The 22,939-nt window shown below is 39.5% G+C and overlaps 1 protein-coding gene across 3 annotated transcripts in view; it reads right to left on the bottom strand.

Annotated features, from left to right (window-relative positions):
• KCNG2 (potassium voltage-gated channel modifier subfamily G member 2) overlaps nucleotides 1-21,818 on the bottom strand; it is a 173,901-nt gene extending 152,083 nt beyond the window's left edge. For 2 of the 3 annotated variants that reach the window (XM_078153556.1, XM_020986906.2), the window contains exon 1: nucleotides 21,727-21,818. The gene's annotated coding sequence lies outside the window, so the exon portion shown is untranslated. Of the gene's footprint in view, nucleotides 1-21,044; nucleotides 21,278-21,726 lie in introns of those variants that run through there. The other variant, XM_020986905.2, reaches the window with a different exon arrangement.
• Between the last annotated feature and the right edge of the window lie 1,121 nt (nucleotides 21,819-22,939).

The following is a 22,939-nucleotide window of genomic DNA, read 5'->3' as shown; positions in this document are numbered from 1 at the left end:
CTAGAACAGCCAAGGGTCCAAAGTAAAGAGTTTTCATCAATAGTTATGGGAATATGTTGTCCTTAGTCCAACCAGTTTTCTTTTTTTTAGTACTTCAATCCTTGAAGAATCTATATTTTCAATTCCATGAGAGAGTACCTCCCCACACAGATTGCAACCCTTCTCCCAACTTAGTATATATGATCATTGAAAAATTCATCACCCTCTGGTCATCCTAATAATAAACCTCTCTGCTTTAAGTAATAATGAACAGGACAAATACCTATTGAAATGATGCAAAGTCCAAAAAAACAAATCCAAAAGACTGCTGGACATTGCTTGATTATTATAAATGAAGACAACTTCTAAAAAAGGAGGAAAATTCCAGCCAAAAACAATATACAACATCGGTACTAACTCATAAAAATATGTACTTGTTCTTTATTCTACTAAAACGTGTGATTAAACTTAACAATCATAATAATTCTCACATGCCATTTTGTTTAAATTTTGGTGGAGTGGAGATGATTGTATATTATGCAGGATTCAGTTCTGAGTATGTATCAATTCTAGATGATTTGTTGAAACAAACTATGGTAATAGAAAAAAATGAAATGAGGTTTCATCTAAATCATTTTCAAGGTTTCTTCATCTTTGATTCTAAAAATTGTAAAAGATTGATGACAACCTAAAGTACTAAATGTCCCAAGGGGATCTACATTTTTTCAGAAATAAATGCCTTAAGACAACGGATTGAATTGACCTATTTGTAGGTCAAGAGTTCTTGACTTTTTTTGTGTGTGTCAGAGATCCTCTTTGACAATGTGATGAAGCCTGTAGACTCCTCACAATTATGTTTTAAATATATAAAATAAAATACAAATTACAAAGGAAACCAATTATATTTGAATAAAGGTGTAATTTTTTTCCACCCATAGATCCTCTGAAAACTATTTATGGTCTCTAAAAGGAACCAAATCCCAGGCTAAGAATCCTTGTTCTAGGCAGAATTTCAGGCATTAGTAAAGAAGTAGGGAAGATATTTTAGGAAAAAAGGACAACTTGTGATGCTTTTGAAATTATATACTCTTGGGGTAGAGAAGTTACCACAAACATTTTCTGTTGGTTTCAAAGATCCCAGTAGCAAAAAAAAAAAAAAAATAGAGATTGGCCATAGATTATTTCTGCCTGGGTATATCCTAACAATTTTTAGAATTCAACATGACTGAAACATCATCTTGCCTTGAGATCTGGCCCTCCTAATCAACTTTTTGACTTCTCTTACTAGCACCGTCATCTTCTCTGTCACCCAGACTCTACCCTGTACCTTATCCATTCATCCAGTTTCCAAATACTATTGAGTCTACCTTCATGGTTTCCTTCTCATCTTTCCCCTCCTCTTTATTCATATTGTCACCATCATAGTTTAGGCCTTCGATACCTCTTATTTGGACAATTGTAATAGGCACCTAAGTGATCTTCTTTCCTTCAGTTTATCTTTTTTCCAATCCATCTTTCATAATGCGGCCTGGGTAATTTTCTTAATGTATAGATCTCATCTCATTGTACACATAATAGAAAACCTTTCATGGCTCCTGATTGCCTATTGAATAAAATGAAAACCCTTAGTTTGGCATTAAGGCTTTCTGCAATGTGGTGCTAAGCTCCCTTTCCAGACTTATCTCACACTTTTTTCATATACTTTACATTTTAGCCAAACTGGACTACTTTTGATGCCGCCCCCCCATCAATTTTATCCTTTTTTCTATCCTTGTAAATTTGGACATAGTGTCTACATGACCAGAAGAGGCTCCTCCAACATTATTGCTTATTAAAATCCTTTTATTTCAAAGTACATGCCACATCCTCCATGAAACCTTCCCTGGATATACTTCCTCCCATCTCTGCAACCCCCAGATTAAAGTGATTCTTCCTTAGGAGAATCTCTTACATTACTCTGATTTCTATTCGCTTTGATGCTAACTTGGATTATTATTTGCATACAATCTTATCTTCCCTCTAGCACGTAAATTTCATTAAGAGTAAGGATTGTGCCATTTTTCATCTTTATAGTTTCAAAATCTAGCAAAATTCTTTTCAAAAGAAAGAAATTACCTTTCAGATCTATAAGTAAGGGAAGGGTTCATGACCAAGCAAAGGATAGAGAGGATCACAGAAGGTAAAATAGGTAATTTTGATTATATGAAATTTAAAAGGCTTTTTTTTTTGTATAAACAAACCCAAGGCAGCTTTAATTAGAAGGGAGATATAACCGGGGAGAAAAATCTTTGCAGCATGTTTCTTGAATAAGGGTCTTATTCACTATATACATAGGGAACTGATTTGAATTTTTAAGAATAAGAGCCATTTTCCAACTGATAGATGGTCAAAGGATATGAATAGTTTTTAAGGGGAGAAACTTAACCTGTCTATAGCCCTATGAAAAAATGCTTCAAATCACTAATAATTAAAGAAATGCCAATCAAAGCAACTGAAGTCCCACCTCACATCCATCAAATTGGTAAAGCTGACAAAATATGAAAATGACAAATGTTGGAGGCCTGACAGGAAAACAGGAACATTAATGCACAATTGAGGAACCTGTACATTGGTCTAACTATTCTAGAAATCAATTCAGACCTGTGCCCATGTAATAGGACTAATATTTACCAGAATTTTCCCCACCATATGGGTTGAGCCTTTTCCTCATCTTCCCCCTCAAATTCTCCCCCAATTAGTTTTCCCTAAAAGGACACAAAGCTCTCTCTGGGACCTGATTGACTCTTGGCTACCTTGCATCAACTTTCTGACCACCTAAGTGCACAGAAAGTCCCATCTGTGTGGAGATCCTGCCCAAAGATCAGACTTTTTGTAAAAAGTCAAAGAAGGCTGCATCTTCCAAAGCTGGAACTAAGTGCTACTATATCCTTATTGAGCTACACACACACACACACACACACACACACACACACACACACACACACACACACAGGCTTGTTGAGCATTTAGTAAGCACCTACTATGTGCTAAGCATTGTACTACACTAAGTCAATATCTTTTGTTAAATGTATCTAAGAGTATCTCATTTGGTCCCAAGATTTAGTCTGACCTAATGGACTCTATTAGTATCAGGTCCACCCCAACAGCTCCAAAACTACTCAACTGTGCATAACCTTTGATACCACTATTGAGCCTATATGATAAAGATCAAAGAAAACAGAAACGGTCCTACATGTACAAAAATATTTATAGTAATTCTTGTTGTAATGTCAAAAAGCTGGAAATTAAGGAGGTGTCCATCAAGTGAGGAAGTATTGCAAAAATTATGGTAAATTAATGTAATACATTACTAGTGTGCCCTAAGAAATAATAAAAAGGGACAACTGTTAGAGAAATCATGAAGACATATATGAACAAAGTGAAGTAAGAAGAATCAAGATAACAATGTATACAATAACAATATGGGAAAAATAATAATTTTTGAAAGGCTTAAGAACTGTGATAAATGCAATGATCAATAAGACTGATGATGAAGAATGTAACCCATTTCCTGACAGAAATGATGGACTAAATGGACAGAATGAGACACATATTTTTGGACACAGCCAATACGGATTTTTTTTTTGCTTGACTATACACATTTTTTAAAAAGAGTTTCCTTTCCCACCCACCCCACTAACTCAAGTGGGAAAAAGGAAAAATAAATTCTCATTAATTAAAAAAAATTAATCAAAATGTCTTGTATATATCGGGTGACTAATCAATATTTGTTGATTTGGAGGGGAAAAGAACAGATCAGAAAAGAAAAAGAAATGTAAAAGGATTTTTCTTTTACTCTAGTGATTTTAAAACTCAGGAGAGAAAGCAAACTACTTATTATTCATGGCTTTTTAACAGATAGGTGGCAATACTTTCTTAAGCTGATCTAAAGGTGTCCCAAAGATCATTTTAAGAGGAGAATCATTACTTCACAGGGTTGAGCTGTGAAATCAGTGTGTAAAACAGAAAGCACAACATACCTCTGAGTCATTAAACAATGAATTGGAACGACTTAGTTGCCTCATGTCACCAATGTCATGTCAGTAGACTGATTTTGATGAAATGTGTCCAATTTATCCTCTAGAACACAACAAGAAATGGAGGAAAGAAGCTGGGATTCAATATAGGTTTCAACATAAAGACTAAATCTACAAAAGGTCAAAGGAGGTAAGAGATGAATGGCCAGATAAAAGGGCAACCATTCACCAGTGTAAAAGATATTGTGGGCAGAAGGGAATTAATTGCTTTACCTAAGAAAACATTACAAACTCAGCTCTTGTACTTAAGAAGTGGCAGTCCATTTAAGGAGGCAAACATAGGACAGATATCTCCTCATTTCTTACCTACCTATACTCATTTTAGATGACTTTAATTTCTCCACCTTGCTCCTGCCCAGCATATCCCCCAACACTTTTGCATGTTATCTTCCTCCATTAGATTATAAGATCCATTTCTCTTTTTCACATTTGTATCCATAGTGCTTAGTACAGTGCGGGTACATTTGTTGTTGTTGTTCCATCATGTCCAACTTTCCATGACCCCATTTGGGGTTTTCTTGGCAAAGATACTGGAGTAGTTTGCCATTTCCTTCTTCAGCTCATTTTACAGATGAGGAAACTGAGGCAAACAGGGCTAAGTGACTTGCCCAGGGTCACACAGCTAGTGAGTGTCAAGTCAGACTGACTTTCTATCTTTCTTTTCCTTCCTTCCTTTCTTCATCTGAGACTCGCATAAAAGAGGAAAGAATGAAGGGAGACGCCTGAGTGATGTGAATAGCCTCATTTTTTTTTTAATGAATATGAGGCAAAGTCCTAAGCTGAGAGAATAAGAGTAGGGGAGTTCATGGAAGGTTTGAAAGAACAGGTATGGAGAGTGGGATTTTGTGACCCACAACCATGTTGCCATTTTTATTGTAGTTGAAACCAAACATAAAGAAGTTACAAGTTCTCTGCAGAGAAGGGAATAAAAGAGTTGGCAGGGAAGACCTCTTGGAGGAAGTAGCATTTGAATGAACCTTGAAGGAAGGGTGGGAATTAAATTTCATTTTGGTATTTTTTCCTCAGTCCTTATTTTCGCATTCCTCCTCCTCCTCCCTCTCTTCTTCTATCTGGATTTTGCCAGAGAAGAGATTATTTTTTTTTGGCATGGCAAATTACAAAGAGATGCCTGCTGCTTTTCTAGTTGACATGCTTTCAAATGGCACCCCTAATGCAACAACAGGTTTGCACTTGTTTCTGTCTGCATAAGCCTTTAAAATCAGAGAGACAAATCCCAAAGGAAACCTCTACACCTGCATGGTCCACTGTGTGGAGAAAATCAGCGTATTCTTTTAGCTAGGGCCGAGGCTCAATTGCAGGGCAACTGTGAATGCAGAACAAGTACATAATTGAAGAGCAGTTTAACATCCCTCATTAACCCTGAGAAAGCTGAATCTTCATAATGGATAGAGCTAGAAACATTTTTTTTTTAAAGAAAGCCAGGGGAAAAAAAGCTAATATGGAAGGTTTCTATGCAATGAGCTAACCATAGAAAGAGCGAAATCTGTAGATTTGATTAAAGTCTGTTTGAATATATTTCTACTATATCTTCTTAACTCACCTTCTGTTCTGCATTATTGAGATGGAGTTTTAAGATGTTCCATGTATAAAAAAAATTTAAATACATACTGTGCAAGTATAAGTGCGTGTATGTGTGTATGTGTGTTAGAAAATTCATGCCAGTAAAAAGCATGCTGGTATATATAGGACCTGCTATATGAATAGGGCCAGACTCTTTCAGGCAACATATCAGTGCAACATATTATAACCTTCGCTAAGGTTAGCCTAGGAGTCAAGGGAAATAACGTTTTAGTCTTTCTGCCACTAATCATCGGAAGTCATTTAACCTGAGTTTCTTCCTCTTTAAGATAAACAGGTTGGACAAGATGACTTCTGAGTTCCTTTCCAGCTTTCACATTCTGTGATTCTATAATTGTCATCATCATAATAGCCTACATTATCAAGCTACATTTAACAATTTAAATCATAAAAAAGAAGGTAGAGGAGCGTCTTCTCTATGAGGCATCTGAAAACTAAATGAGTTAGAGGAAGGAGTGGCAGAGGCAGGCCTGAGAGACAAGGAATTTTCTTGCTATCTTGTGCTTGGATTGACTAAATGTTAGCAAAATTGGCTGTCCTTGGCATGAAAAGGAAAGAATACCCCTTTCTTTTTAAGGAGTTTGCACACCATGTTACTCTAAGGATTCTTCTAAATCAATGTTTCTGATTTCAGCCTAAAGTGCAGTTGTTATAATTTAAGGGCAGGATCTGTAGCTTCATTAACGTGCATGATCCTCCCACAGATGCCAAATGAGACTGTTTTACTCTTTATCATCTTTTAAGAACCAAAGACAATTTAAGAAATAGTAGCTCAGGTAGGGAATTTCAGGATAAACCAGAAGGCCAGCAAAAAAGTCTTTGCTACTAGAACATTTATTCTACCATTCCCTCAATTTTTATGAAAATAGGATTTGAGTAATAACATGGCTACAACATACTATTAGTAAAGCCCCTCTGACCTTACTATTTTTTTTTTGTTTTGTTTGTTTTTTTGTTTTTAGGCAATTGGGGTTAAGTGACTTGCCCAGGGTAATACAGCTAGTGTCAAGTATTTGGTCTGAGGCCGGATCTGAACTCAGGTCCTCCTGACTTCAGGGTGGTGCTTTATCCACTGTGCCACCTACCTGCCCCTTGACCTTCTTCCTATCTTACTGGAAGAAGTTGGTATGGCTCTTGGTGAATAAAGAACCAACATTGGCCTAAAGTTAGGTAATGATCAGCAAATTACAGCATAGGCAATCTAGCAGGCTGTTTTTAAGTAGTGACTGCTACCTTTCTTAGGGGATATACCTCAAAATACTTCAAGAGCCTATCATTCAATCATTGTGTAGGTATTACAACTACCAGCACAAGTGAAAATTCCTCTAAGACTTAGTAGACAGTGTTTGAGAGTTGCTATGGTAGAAAAATTTTAGAAGCAGTGAGATAACACAGTGAATAGAGTGATAGACCTGGGAGTCAGGAAGACCCCAGTTCAAATCAGGCATCAGACAAATTATTAACTGTGTGACCCTGGGTAAGTCACTTAACTCTCTTTACCTTAGTTTCTTCAACTGTAGAATAGCAGCACCTACCTTGAAGATGTTGTGAGGATCAAATGAGACAATAATATTTGTAAAAGCACTCGGCACAAAGCAGCTATTATATAAAGCCTTATTCATTTTTTTTCCCTTTCCCTCCCCTTCATCACCCTACAGCCCTATAGTGAACCTCTCTGAATTTGGTTAGTCTGGTGCCTGCACAACCTACAGTTCCACACTGTGTTTTGGGAACAACAGTCTTTGCTGCCCCTAGTGAAATGATAAATCGTTCTTGTACTTAATTCTTTTTCTTTAAGCCTGTGCCAAGTCCTCACTGAAGGAAGCAATCATTAGTTAAAGTAGTGGTTGTTAGAGAACATTTTCATTGTGTCAGTAGCAATATCTTGGACTTGTGAGTAAAAGTTTAAGTCCATGTGCAACTTCTTGCGACTTGGTTCATACCCCTGAAATGATATCTTTGTACAAAGTATGGTAAGGATGGATTTCACTACAACTTAGCCACTAGCTATAGGATCAATGATAGTAGGGAAAAGCCATATATAAAACCATGGCTTAAAGCTCAAAATTCCTGTCTGGAGTTTAGAGTCTTCATGGACAGACTCTTTGCTTTCTGAAACTATTAAGGTTTGGAAGAAAGATAATTGTGGGAGAACAAAGGATAGTCAGTTTGGACAAGTTGGTTAATCTTAGTCTAAGCATCTATAAAACAGAGATGTTGCTAATATTTTCATGGCTTACCTTATAGAGTTGGGTGAGGAAAATCCTTTGTAAAAGGTAAATAATTGGAGGCATCATAGTGTCATGGGCAGCAAGCTCAGGAAGGCGAGGGCTCAAGTCCTACCTCTGACAAATATTGGCTACACAGCCCTGAGCAATTCACTAAACTCCCCCATTGCTCCCAGAAAACTCTTTAAGATCCTAAAGTTCAGGGCATTTGCTAAGCCGCACTTGTTAAAGGAGTTTCCTAATTCAGAGTTAAAACTTGTATAAAATTTGTTTAAAAATTTATTGAAAAAAGTGCTATTATTGGTATTATCTCATAATCCAACAATTTCAACTGTAGACCATACCTTAAGTAAAAAGTAATAACTGGGCCCACATACAAAAGCTGAAATGATTTGTCATTGCCAACATACTTTACCCTAGTTACTTTCCCTCCCTCCCTCTTCCCTTTTCTTCCTCCCTCCCTCCTTTTTTATTTCCCTCCTTTCTTTCCTTCCTTCCTTCCTTCCTTCCTTCCTTCCTTCCTTCCTTCCTTCCTTCCTTCCTTCCTTCCTTCCTTCCTTCCTTCCTTCCTTCCTTCCTTCCTTCCTTCCTTTTTTCTTTCTTTCAGCAGCTAGGTGGAACAGTGGATAGAGCACTGGGTCTGAAGTCAGGACCACTGAGTTCAAATTCAGCTTCAGACATCTTAATAGCTGTTTCCCTATACAATTCACTTAACTACTGTCTGCCTCAGTTTCCTCACTTGTAAAATGGGGATAACAATAGCACCTACCTGACAAGATTGTTGTGAATATCAAATGAAATATTTGTAAAGTGCTAAGCATAGTGCCTGGAACATAGTAGGCACATAATAAATGCTTGTTCCCTTCTCTTTCCCTACTCTCCATCATCAATACCTTTAAATAAGTATGTGCATCTGGTAAGACTACATGCACTAAGTATGCTATTTTAAAAGTTGAAAGTGCTAACATATCATAGATCTATGTCTTCAAAAGCATATGCTGGGGAACAGATGAAATTAATCAAAGGGACAGTCAGAGACATATTTTTTAGCAAAGCTGTAGAATTTTTTTATGAATTGATGGGATCTTTTATCTTGAACTATGAAAAGCAATGATAAGGAAGAAAATGAGGGAACTGTCTATATCAGTAGGCGTGGGGTCAGTAGACAGCAGGATTCTACACCAAAAGCTTGATTATGATGGGAATCAAAGAAGAAAATATTTAAACTCAGACAGCAGTGAGCCACCATGACTAGTCAGAGCAACAGCCAAACTAATTCTGAATTCTTAGATGGTGCTTTAATCTCTTCTACATCACACAATTCCATAAATTGCTAGAACAAGCTCCAGAAGAGGAACATTTTAAGATTTCCAGCATTTTAAATGTTTGGGAAATATTTGCCTCACTTTCCACCCCAAATCCACAATCATTAACTAAAGCAATTGGTGTAAGGGAAGGAAAACCACAGGACGCAGCCCAGCTAAGCACCAAGGGGGCTTCGGACATGGTGGTGAAACAAATTTAAAAGCCATACATTTTAATACTGATAGGTCAGGCAGATTTATCTATGAGCATCAAAGTGAAACAGATTCATAAGGTAGAGGAAATGATATCCATTCAGAGGGAGGTCTCAGCTTTTTACCTCCACTCCATGTAGTATCACCACCCACCCTCTCTTCCTTCCTAGCTATATCTCAAAGAAGTATCCCTATACTTCACTAAGGCTAAGCCTTCCACCTATGCTATTTGATCCTTTTCTCTCCTTCCTCTTCCATGTCTTTGCTTTGGCAGTCATTTCTTTTCTCCCATTAATTTCAAATTTAAATCCTGTGATCTTCAATATTGTCTTCTCCACTGGCCCCTTCCCATATGTCTATAAACAAGCATAGATTTTCACAATCCTAAAAAGTATTCTGCTGACCCTTCTATTCCCCCCTAGCTACCATCATATCCTTTTCTTCCTTTTTATAGGGAACTTATGTTATCCACAACTCTAATCAATGCAATCATTGATTCATGGTTCCAGAGGACTACAGGGTGATGGACTAATATGCAAAATGAGATGTGCATTTCTGAACATGGCCAATATTAGAATTTGTTTTGCTTGACTATGCTTTTGTTAAAAAGGTTTTCTTTTTTTTCCCAGTTAGAGGAAAGGTAGGAGGGAAAAAAAAAAGTAAATACTTCATAATGAAAAGGATGAAATCAATTTTTTAAAATGTCTCTACCTGATACTATCCTTTTCTTACCACTTACTCAGTCCTTCTCCCTTGCAATTTGGCTTTTATTACGATCACTTTACTTACTTGCTCTCAGAGGTCAGGGATGATTTCATAATCACCAGATTAAGTGGACTCATATTCAGTCTTCATCCTCTTTGACTTCTTTGAAGCATTTGAGGCTACTAACATTTGCCCGCTCCCCTGCTTCCAAATATTTTCTCCTCCCTTGTCAACAAAGATATAAAATCTTCCAACTAATTTTTCACTCAGACTCCTCATCCTCTTCTTGATCCTTAATCTAGGTGTTGGGTTTTGGCTCTCTTTTTTTCCCTCTCTATGCTCTCACCCTCAGCAAGACGCTCTCATAACTTATTTATCACTTCTAGTCAGATTTCATCATTCATTCACTAAATAGTAGTCCATGCAAGAAGATATGAAGACCTAAACAGAGCTGTGGCTGTATGAGTAGAGTGAAAGGGGATGTTCCGGAGGGAGAAAGCAACAAGATTCAGCAGTGGATTCAATATGTGGGATGAGGGAGATTCAGTAGTTGCAGATGATATTGAGGTTGTGAGCCTGGGTGACTGGGAGGATGGAGGTGCCCTATATGGAAAATAGGAAAGTCTGGAGGGGGAGGCATGTTGAGTGGGAGAGATAATGAGTTCTGTTTTAGCTATGTTGAGTTTGAGACGCCTACAGGACATCCAGTCTGAGAAGTACAAGAGATAGTTGGAGATTTATGACTATAGTTCAGCAGACAGGCTAGGGTTAGATAGTGATCTGGGAACCATCTTTATAGAGATGGTAACTGAACTCATGGGATCTGATAATATTACCAAGTACTATAGTATAAAGTGAAGAGAAACAGAAGCCTAGCCCAGGATACTCCACATTAATGGGTATGACATAGACGCAGCACCCGAAAAGACTGAGGAGTGGAAGGACTAATAAGAAGAGAACCAGAGGAGGATGGTATCACACATCCTAGAATGAAGAGAATTTCCAAAGGAAAAGAGTGGATTATTGACAGTATCAAATGCTATATGAGAAGTCCAAGAGAATGATCATTTAAAAAGGCCGTTAAATTTGGCAGAAGGTTTAGAAGAGTCAGAGGAGAAGCAGAAGCTGCATTTTCAAGTCCTTTAGATATGATGGGGAAGACAAATATAGGACCAGAGCTATCAGGGCTAATTGGATCAAGTGTGTTTTTTAAAGGAGGAAAGGGGAAGAGAATATACATTTATATAGCAGCTGCTATGAGCCATGGACTGTGCTAAGCACTTCACAGATACTACCCCATTTGATCCTCACAACAACCCCGTGAAGTAGGTGCTGTTATCATCCCCATTTCACAGTTGAAGAAACTGAGGCATGAAGAGATTTAAATATCTTGCCCAGATAAACACAGCTAGTAAGTGTCTGGGTCAGATTTGAACTTAGGTCTTCCTTCTATCCACTATGCCTCCTAGGTACCTTGATATCTATAAGAATGAAGGAAGATAAGGACATATTTGTAGGCATCAGAGAAAGAGCCAGTAGAAAGGGAGAGACTGAAAATAAAAGAGAGAGTGGAGATAATACTGAGGCCAATCTGCAGGATATATCAGGAGAGAAAGGAATCAAGGGCACATATAGAGGAGCTGGCCTTGGTGAAGAGAAGAGCCATTTCTTCATCTGAGACTAGCATAAAGGAGGAAAGAACAAAGAGAGATGTCTGCGTGACATGAATAGTCTCAATTGTTTTCAATGAATATGAGGCAAAATCCTAAGCTGAGAGAATAAAGGCAAAGGAGGTCATGGAAGGCTTGAAAGAGCAGGTATGGAGAGTGGGATAGCAAATCCATTCAGGAGGAATAGAATGATTGTCTTGCTTCTGTGTGGACCCACTTGATATTAGATAACAGAAATTTGTGTTGGTACCAGTCAGAACAGTTTCGCAATTTCCTCTAGCTCTGTTCGGCAGCATGTGAATAGGAGTGGAAGTGGATGGTGGGGCAATCCAGGGTTTGCAAAGGTGTGATATGCTATAGGACAAAGGTGCAAGGGAATCAAAGGCGGAAAATAGCATGGAATTGGGATGGTGAAAGAAAGGAGAAGAGAAAAGAACAGAGGGGTGAAGGGTGGAGGACACAGTAATAATGAAGAATAGGATTGGGGGTCATGAAACTTGGGTAAATATGGAATGATAGAAGACTATGATCAGATAAAGGAATTTTAGAGTTCATGAACATGGAACATTTGTGGCTGACATCAAGAGCAAGGATTTGACCATCTATGGGAACCTGAGGTAAAGTGGAAGAGTAAGTCACTGGAATGGAGTAGACCGAGGAACTGGGAAGTTAGAGTATTTGAGGGAGTGTCAATGTGTTGAAGTCTTTTAGTATGCAGGAAGAGACAGGGAGGGGGGAAAGGTAATGAGCTAGGTAGTGAACTTGAAGAAGGAAGAAGAAATAGCCTATGGGTTGGGAAGGGGTGTCTATAGGTGACAACCACCTAATCTGGATTGGGTGACAAATCTGGATAACATGAATTTCAAAGATGATGTTGCTTAGTGAATGTGGTCAAGAGAAGGTCTGGAAGTAGCAGTTGGTGAGCAATTCTAATGCTTTCCACAGGACTAGTGAATTTAGAGGCAGGAGAGAAAGTGTAGGCAGTATTAGAAAAGGTGGTGACAGAAGCAGTGTCATGGGATGGAGGAGGGGCGGTGTCTCAGTGAAGTCCAAAAGATGGAAAGAGTGAGAAAGAAAGATATTTAAGATAAAAGAAGGTTTCTTACTTTTGGAACAGGAATCCCAAAGGGTACAATGGATGGAGAGGACAGATCTAAAGTGGAACATTGGGAAGAGGAAGAGGGTTGAGGTGGACGGGACCAGAGAGAAAAGGACCTGAGATAAGAATAGGGAAATGGAGATTGTACACTAGCAACTGGGGGGCTGGGCTTTCTGATATGGGGTGAGCAATGAATCCATGCTGAGTGTCAGTAGTTGGAGAAAAAGTCTTTGAAGGCAGAATGAGCTTAGACAAGTCAAGGCCGTCCCTTGTGATTTAGCTTCATGGCAGATGGACATGTTGTATCTTATAAGTCTTAAGGATCACCTCCTCAGAGAAGGTGGAGGCATGGGAGCCCAACCAAAGGCAAGGTGTTTGTCCTGGAGAAGGCCGTGGTACAGGAGAAGGTCTTAAGCTTTAATAGCTTAAAACTGCACTAAGACTTCTAGGACACCTCATATAATAATTTTTCTCTTTTTCCTGGTTATTAGTATCAAACACACCAATGCTACTATTTTCACATAATTTTTCTACCTCCTCCAAAAGGAGATTTTTCTTCTTAGAAAAAACAAAGTATATTACTTTTATTAATGTGCCATGGCTATTTTAGCATTAATATAATGCTTTATAAATACAAAATGCATACCAAAAAGTATGTAAATGCTTTACCTCACTTATCCTCATAGCAACCTTTTGAGGGAAATAGTGTAAGCATTATCCCCCATTTCAGAAATGAAAAGACTTGTGTCAGCTAATATATCTAGTAAATGGCAGAGCCTGGGACAGCCCCATTATTCTCCCTCCTTCCTTTCCTTCCTTAAGTAATGTGTATAATAGAGTCCCAGCTTCCTCATGAAATGTCTCATGAAAAACATTGAAAAGGAATACCTTCTTCCTTCATTTGCCCATGCAGTTAATTTGTACAACTGGCATTAATTTTAATGAATTTTACTTTTCTGTCATGTGTTCACTTAATTGCATTAATTGCCATGCTGTTAAATATGATGTTCTGATTTGAAATCTCTTATATAATATTTTTCGTCACGATAATCTGAAAGAAAAAATAGAACAAAACTCACCACTACCCCCTCCCTCTACAAACACCAGAAACAAAAACCTAATTAGTTCCTTTAAGCTATAATTTAGCAAAACTTGCTGCTGGATTTAGTGAGGAACCTTCTTCAAACTGGCCTGAGGGTTTCTCAGGCTACTGTGGGCCCTGATAACTCCAGCCCTTTGATTTTACATTATAAAAATCTAGCCTAAAATTGAAACTTGACAACTTCAAATCTCTAGAAGAGTAAATTAAGTTGTGACAATTTAATCTGCAAAGATTTCCAACTACACCTAAAACACACTTTGCCTTAATGTTGAAAACTTTTAACAAGGGCTCAGGTTATCCAAAAGAAGTCCTTTCCTGATCTGCTAGAAAGAAGAAACAGATGTCTACCATCTGGAATAGGGTACACTTTGTTAACATGTCTCTGGTAATGAACCACAAGAAAAACAAAGATGCTATTAAAAGCTAAGATATGTTATGTTTCTAAACTTCATTCAAAAGCACAGCACCATTTCAATGGCTTGGAAGAGACAGGTAATCTCAACAGGTTAAGTTCATGGGCTTATTCTTGGAGACTGAGGAGCCATTGGAGGTTATGAGAAGCTATGTATGCTTAACTTATTTTCAGATTTATCTCTCCTCTACCTATGTGTCATTTTTTGTCTTTTACCTTACCACAGTAAGCAGAACATACAAAGCACTTAATATTTACTCAGTTGAATTCTGTACTATGCTTAATTTAGTTTATTATCCTTCATCCTAAATAATATCTTTCAACCTGTAAGAATATTCTTTTGTGAATATAGTCTTTATTACATTTCTAATGATGTTTCTCCTACAATTCACAGTTTTTGACTGATCTTCAGACAAGTGAAATAAATTATCTTGTGTCCCATCCCCATACCTAAATGGTCTAGTAGATACATTTTATCTTATAAGTAGTTTTATCTGATAATTGTTTTGAGGGCTAAGACTTAGAAAAGTTTGGGTGTCTATTTGCCTGTAGCAGGTATACTTTGTCTGTCACGGGTCCCTTTAGACTCAGTCCAGTGAAGTCTATGGACATCTTCTCAGGATGAATGAAATCAAATACATAGGATTACAAAGGAAACTGATTATATTGAAATACACTTATAAAAACATTTTTTAAACCAGTTCATGGATACTCCCACAAGTAAAGAACCTTTGGTACATAATATGAGGTACATAATTTCAGTCCTTAAAAATTCAGTTTTTAACACTAGTTTATCTGTTCTTTCAACTTAAATATCCTACCTTCCCACCCTCCCCCGCCATTAGATGATAAGTTTCCTGAAAGCAAGAGCTGTTTTTTGTCTTTGTATATCCAGGGCTTAGCACAGTGCCTGGTGCATAGTAGGTGCTTAATAACTAGTTCACTAATTAAAGACAAAATTTTTTTAAAACTCATAAACATTTGAAGCATTTCCCTAATATAAACCATCACGAACTTCTGATCATTGATGGTTTAGAAGAAAACGAGGCAGTACAGTATAGCGTACAGAAAGCTGGCCTTGGAGTCAGGAAGACCGTTTAAACACCATCTCTGATAAAAATACTGGTTGTGTGACCATGGGCAAGGCGTTAACCTTTCAGTGCTCTAGGTAACTTTCTAAAACTATTAAGTTGCAGAGAAGGGGCTGATTGATTAGCTTGTTGAGAAAAAGTGCCTCACCATGAATTTCCTTCAGAATAAAATCACACACACACACACACACATACATATTCACACAAGTAAAGACCTAACAGAGCTGGAAGGGGCCTTAGGATAAAATACTCCACCATTGTTTATAGATTAGGAAACTGAGACCCAAAAAGATTAATGACCTACTAATTAGTGGCAGTGCTAGAACTAAGTCTAAGGTCTTTGCTGGCTCCTATTCTAATGTTCTTTTCACTATACCAAACACCCTCCATACTTTATGCTGCTGGAGTGTTATTTTGATAATATAATATGAGGAGATCTACCAAATATAAGATATCCCATTAGCAGACTGATAACATCTCAGCTACTTTTCTTCTCCAGCACCACATCCAAGCGAGAAGAGTTCTCCAGAGGTCAAGCATATTACCCTTAATTTTCCATTTTATTCTGCTTTGATCCCTTCACATCCTGTCATTCATTTACTCATTGTCATTTATTCATCTCCCTTTCAGTTCAATCACATCTTAATTCTGGCCCCATATGTTCCCCCTTTTCTTATTTCCACCTCCACACATCTTTCCACACTGGCACACAAGCCTGGAACAACCTCCCACACCCTGTACAACCCTCCGACTCTTCCTGCCCTCTTTTAATATCTCAGAAAAAGATGTACTTCTTCAAGAAAACCTATTCAGAAACCAGCATTAGGAGGAAAATTATCGTGAAGGGACAATGCATTACAAGAATGTGTGATTTCCTCCTAAACTTTGTCCCACTCTCATTTGTCTAACAGACATTACAGATGCCCTGCATTTTTTTTTTAAGTTTTGTCAAAGGGGTATGGATTTTGAATCCCCATACTTCCTCATATTAGTTTTGTGATTGTGGTCTGAGGCTTCAGTTTCTTTCTCTGCAAAATGAAGGGAAGTAAACTAAATGAACTCTTAGGGCCATAATAAAGTTTGTGTTACTTTAATTCTTCCATTCTAGTTTTATTCAAATGCCTCACCATGGGGTCTTGAAAGCTTTGCCAGTGGGAGACAAACTTTGGCTGGCAAGCCCTACCAAGGAAGAAAGGCTTCAAGTAGGGGGCAGCAATGAATGACTTGCCTACTGTCCAGGGACCAGCCAGACTCAATTCAGAAATGCTTGATCATCAGAAGAGTGGTTTGAAAGCAACAACTTTTTTTTTTGAGGTGGGGGGGGTCCACAGCAATTCACGAAACTTTCAGTTAAGGTTCCAAAGTCTGTATTGGGAGGGAACAGTACTCTCATTGACAAAATTATGGATTTTTTAAAAATTTCCATATTTAGGCATTGTTGTACACTAGAAGAAGTCCTGAAATTGGAGACCAGAAGATCAGATTATCAGATTTAGTAGCTGTATAACCATAGGCAAGCCACAACCTCTTTGAACCTCAGTTTCCCTATCTATAAAATGAACATCATAATATTGGCACTACCTACTGCATTAAGTTGTTGTGTGGAAAGTGTTCTGCAAGCCCTAAAGTTTATATAGATATATATGTGTATATATATATATATATATATATATGTATGTATATGTATATACACACACATACACACATGTGTGTATGTATATATGTATATACATACACACATACATACAGATACATACACATACACAAACACACATATATGTATATATAGAGAGAACTGTGAGTTGTTATATTCCATATCATTTACTTATAAAAAGTATATATAGTAATTAATCAATAATTGCTTATTAGATACCTACTATGTGCCAGGAACTACACTAGGTGCCGTTGATGAAAAGACAAAATGAAACATTCCTTGCTCTTGAGGAACTTGCATTGGATAAGAGGAGACAACAAGTAAAGATATAAATATATACAAAATATATATAACTTAATTTTGAGGGGGAGACAATAATAGTTGGGGGTGGGGGTGGGGAGGATAGTCAGAGAAGGCCTCATGTGATGACATTTGAGCTGAACCTTGAAGGAACCTAGGGATTCTAAGAAGCAGAGGTAAGAAAGAAGTGTATTTTAGGTAGAGAGGACAGCCTATCCAAAGAGATAAAGAGAGTAGATGAAATGTCCTGTATGAGGAACAGTAAGAAGACTGGGGTAGCTGTGCGGAAGAGGTTGCATAAAGGGGAATAAGGCAAGATGGTCAGGTTGGAGGCAGATTGCCAAACAGAGGCGGTTTGTATTTGACCCTAGAGGTTCTAGGGAGCCTTTGGTGTCTGTCAGACCTATGTTTTTATGTATTGCTTGTGAAATTGTGTGCAGCAAAGGTATCCAACTTGAACTGCCCAAATTGGAATAAAACATAATTAGAAAATGTTTAACAAAATAAATAAAAATATAATACAACATAATGTTAACTTAAAGTTTTCTAAGTCAATATGTGCCCTGTGGGGGAGTTTCTATTTGTGTTTAACACCACTGGTGTGGAGGATGGATCAGAGAAAGGACAGACGGGAGTCAGGGAGGCTAATTAGGAGGCTATAGCACTCATCTAGACAAGGTAATGAACTAGGGAGATGTCTGTATGAGTGGAGAGAAGGGTTCAAGAAATATTGTGGAGGTTAAAATGAACAAAACTAGCTGATCGATTTGATATATAGAATGAGGGAAAGTAAGAAGGCAAGAATGACTCCAAGGTCCCAAACTCTAGGCCAAAATTGCCAAATCTCTGACTTAAAACAATCCATTTATTGAGCATCTAATATATGCAGGGCACTGTGCTGAACCCTGAAAGGAAGAAGACTCTAGTTCTGCTAAAGCATTTACTTCATTTATATTGGCTATGTTTCTTTCCTTTGCATTCCCATATCCACCCAAAAAAAATGCCATTAAAAAAATTTAAACTAGAGTCCCAAATGATAAAAAAAAAACCTTTACAAATAGAACATGAAAACTGAAAAGGAGAAGAAATTAAATGTCATTTTAGCTTTGACCTTGATAAAGAAAATCTGAAGGTTGTTTTCAATCTTTTCTTTTACAATTGCTATTCTATTAAGCTACAAAAAAAGATCTTAATAAAAACAATTGCTATATACTTCTTGATGTGTTTAGTAGGCATATAAGAGGTTCAAAACCCCCAAAATATACTTTCTAAATGCAGAGTCCAGTACATTCCATCACACAATGATGCCAGTGCCCCAATAGAATATCCCCATTAACTTCCTAGCTATTATTAATAAGTTAAAGTCCTTATATCCAGTTTATACTCTGTTATTATTTATAAATATTGATAAGTAGATGAAAAACAGAGCAGAAAAATCCTTCATCTGAAAGAATGCTTCTGTTTAGTCAGGTAACAATGCCTGCATGTTAGAGCAGAAACTAAAACCCCGTTGTGCTTTGACTACATTGATATGAGAAAATATAAATGATAGGACAATTCATATTAATTGAACCATATATGCTATAACCCAAATATTTTAAACATTTTGCTTATTGAAAAAAAGTCAGATATTGAAGAGTTAATCCAGTCTTGCACTTAACAGTTCCATAGGGATCATATCATAATGTAATCAACCCAAGCTTTGCTAACAATGTCAAAATCTATTATTCACAGCATGCCACTTGATCATAAAATTAGATTTGAGCAAGAGAGCTTTATAGCCTTAGAGAAATAGGGGCCCTTGGAGTAAATGGAAGAGGGAAAGAGGAGGGGGAGAGAGGTTTTTTAAAAGAGGAAGGAGGAAAGACTTCCTAAAATGCACACTATCCACATGAGTACTATACATTAGCAGTGCAAGCCAGAGATTAGTGTTTCTTTTGTGTTTGGGGAGGTAGGGTGAGGGGTGGGAAATAAAGGTAGGGTAAAACATTAAGCTAACAGTTTTAAATCACATCCGATGCTTTCCTTGTATAAACATCACCCAATGTGCCACTGCTGGAGATAGAAGGAGAATTAGGAGGTCTGAATTGAAACTGTCAGAATTTAAACATTGTTATTAAAAGAACATCTTAAAGACAGAGGTGCAGAAGGGAGGGCCCATGTGCAAGAAACATGCAATGGAGAAATGATAGAACCTAAGTTCTCACCAGAGTACCCCGGCTGTCACCACCGTGGTCCTCTTGGTTCTCGGAAAAGCAGGAAAAGGGGAAAGCCCTGGCTGGGATCCCCGAACTCATCTACAGCTCCCTCTGATTCGTCTTCACTCAAAGTACCTACAGACTACAGTGAGCCAAAGGAAATGGAGTGGTTATTGCTGACTACAACAAACCTAAATCAAAGCCCGCAACTCTAGCAGACCTTTCTTTAGCCCCATGCCCCTCTGACCCTTGAGCAAACGTCAAAGGCCAGGCGGAGAAAATGCAAGGAGCGTGGAAGTCCTGAGCTCCCTTCCGTCAGAGCCAACCCCAAATCCCAGTGGAGTTGATTGAGGTGTAATACTCGGCCAGAGGCAGGATTTTTATTTGCTTTAATCAAGAAGCATGCCTTCGCTCTCACCCTGCACCCAAACGGATTAATCTAAAATTCATATCCTGGTGTCAATCTCTCTTGGTTTTACCTCCTCTCCCGATCAAGGCACCTCTCAGACCCCGGGCAAAGGGACCACTGAGAGCAAATTAGAGTTCCAGCCACTTTGCTTGAAGTTTCCGGGCAGCCTCCCGGGCAGCTCCCTGACCATAGATAGCTAGCTAATAGCCTTCTTTATCTCCAGGGGAGAAGGCTGAGGACCGGCAGAGAGGCCAGGGGATGGCGGAGCCCAACAGAGCAAGAAAGGTGGAAATGTGGGCTGAAGATGAAGGGGAACGAGAAGCACTCCACTTAGCGCCCGCCCCACTCACTTGGTGATCTTGGATGTGGGTGAGGGTTTGTGTAGACACAACACCTACATCAAAACCCAAGGCAAATCATGCAAGATGGGAGGAATCAACCCACCTGGCGCATATTCCCTTACCTTGTTCGCAGTAAGGGAGAAGCTAGAGGATCCTGGCTCTCTTTGGCAGTGAGCTCGGACTCCCTCCCAGCTGAAGCATCAGCTTTCCCAATACCTCTCCCAACCCCACACATCCCCCATCAGCAAGAGCACAAGCTCCTTCACCTCACTCTCTGCCTCCTTCCTGACTTTGACTGTACGTTACTGGGAAGTGAGATTAAGCCCACCTGTGTGTCCCTGCCACGCGAAGGACCCTAAGGCTCACAGATATAGTAGGGACCTCGGGGGCCATCTAGACCGACCCCCTTGTTTAAAGATGCCCAAGGTCACACGGATAGTAAGCATCAGAAGGAGAGTTTAAACCCAAGTCCCCAGACCCCCGAACGAAGGCTCTTAATCCTAGGATGCGGGCTAGAAATCACTGCCAGGGCGTTACCCCAAGAACCTTGCTCTGAGCTCAACTCGCTGAAGTCCTCCAGGACTAAGCAGGGAAGAAAACTTTTCCTCTCCAAGGATTCGCCCTTTTTCTCCCTCCCTTCCCGTCCCCGTGGGGGTCCTCTCACCTCCTGCCCGCTTCCTTTGCCTCCCTTCCTGGCTCGGGATACTGCAAGCGCAGCGGAGCAAGGGCTGTGTAAGTTGTTTGGGTGCCTGAGGAAGGTCCCGGGTACTTGTCTCTCCCTACACTGCCTCCGCCTCCGTCCAGGCTGCCTGCCTCTGCCCTCTGCAGGCGGTGCGGGCTGGCAACGCGGAGACCACAGGGACAAGAGAGACCAGCCCCAGGCTGGGTGCGCACGTGGGGTACCAGAGGAAGTTCGCGTCCTAAGTGTCCCCTCGGGCTACGGCGGCAGCAACTGGGGAGTGGGCTCCTTAGGGAGCCACGGGAACTCGACCAACAAAAGCACAGGCGAAGCGGAGCTTCCCGGTGCTTCAGAGCCCCTAAGCGCTCTCCTTCTCGGCTTTCCCTGCCCCCGGAATGGGCTGCTCCCTGATCTCCCCCTACCTCCGCCCTCACGATTGCTGGCGCTAGCTGAATGAACCACGCGACGGCCAGGCCACCACCACCACCTCCGCCGCCGCTTCCCTCCTTCAGTCCTGGGATCAGCCGGAGCTGCCGCCGCCCTCTCTTCTCTTTTCTCCCTCTCCCCCACCCCCTGCACCTTCTCCTCTGCCCTGGCTTAGTCTGGGCTCCGAGGGTCACTTTCTCGACTTGGCTCCTAGAGCTAACAAATAGGTCGACTGACTTACAGGTGCTGCTGCAGGGAAGAAGGGGGTCCCGGGGTTCCTCGGGTAGCCAGAGACTGGGAAACCTGCTTCTGCAGACCGCTTCTCACTCAGAGCTCTCCGCCCCCTAGGAAACTCACTCTCACGCTTATTCTCAGTCTAACTTAGTGGCGCCACAGTCGGGTTAAGTGAGGTGGGCAGCAATACGTCCAAACATCACCCTCTTTCCATCCAGTCTCTCCCCTCCATCCCACTCCTCAATATACACCCCAATAAAGGGGGCACCTGCTGTTGGAAATCCTGGCATGGATTGCCACCACTTAGGTCTCTTCTCTCTGTCTTCAAATAGCAATATAATAATACCGTACCCTTGATAGGCAAAGCAAAGAGAAAGGCTCTGAGTGCCGTTTAAAAGCAAATATGGAAACTGAGAAACTTCAAAGGAAAGCCAGGCCACTTATCTCAGCGTCAGAGGGTAGTTTCAAATACTCTACTCAGAAATCTCACAAAACTGGATATCTCCAGGAGGATATTTTGTTGGCAGTTCAGAAGGGAAGCGTCTAGACACTTGTCATATCACTGAGAGAGTACTTTTCCACCCATAAATTATTGTGGTGTACCAGGCCAAGAAGGCCAATGCTGCTATAATGAATTAGTAGCTGGTATATCTCAGTGATAGTGACAATAATCACATCTGGGAGAAATACAGTGCATTACCTCTGAAAAGGTCAAAGTGTTTGAGTAGATTATTTTATCATTCACTTTTACGATTGGAAAAAAAAAGTTTTTCCCATAAACTTGACCTAAAAGGTGTAAAACCTTGAGAAGTGTTTTGGCTCATTTCATAAAATCATATTAAAGTTGAAAGGTATTTTAGAAGTAATTTTTCCCAACCTCATGTTATGCAGGACTACTCTCTACAACATCCGTAACAGATTTTGGGATCCAATCTTTGTTTGGACGCTTCCAGTCATAGGGAGCTCACTAACTTGGCAAGCAGCTTATGCTATGTTTGGACAGCTCTAATTGTTGGAAATATTGAATAGGACAGAGCCAAGGGCAGAGCCCACCACTAGAGAGACCTTTCTGGTTCAATACCTTAATTAACATGCTTTGGATATGTTGGCTTGTAAAAGATGATGGATGTGACAAATAGAGAAGCATGGAAAGATCTGTACAATCTGATGCAGAATGAAGTAAGCAGAGCCTAGAAAACAAAGCAGTGTAGAATGCAAGA

The sequence above is a fragment of the Phascolarctos cinereus genome, unplaced genomic scaffold (assembly GCF_003287225.1).
Source record: "Phascolarctos cinereus isolate Bilbo 61053 unplaced genomic scaffold, phaCin_HiC Scaffold_4;HRSCAF=312, whole genome shotgun sequence".
Lineage (NCBI taxonomy): Eukaryota > Metazoa > Chordata > Mammalia > Diprotodontia > Phascolarctidae > Phascolarctos > Phascolarctos cinereus.
Note: the sequence above shows the minus strand (reverse complement) of the source record. Positions and strands in the feature narration are given on the sequence as shown.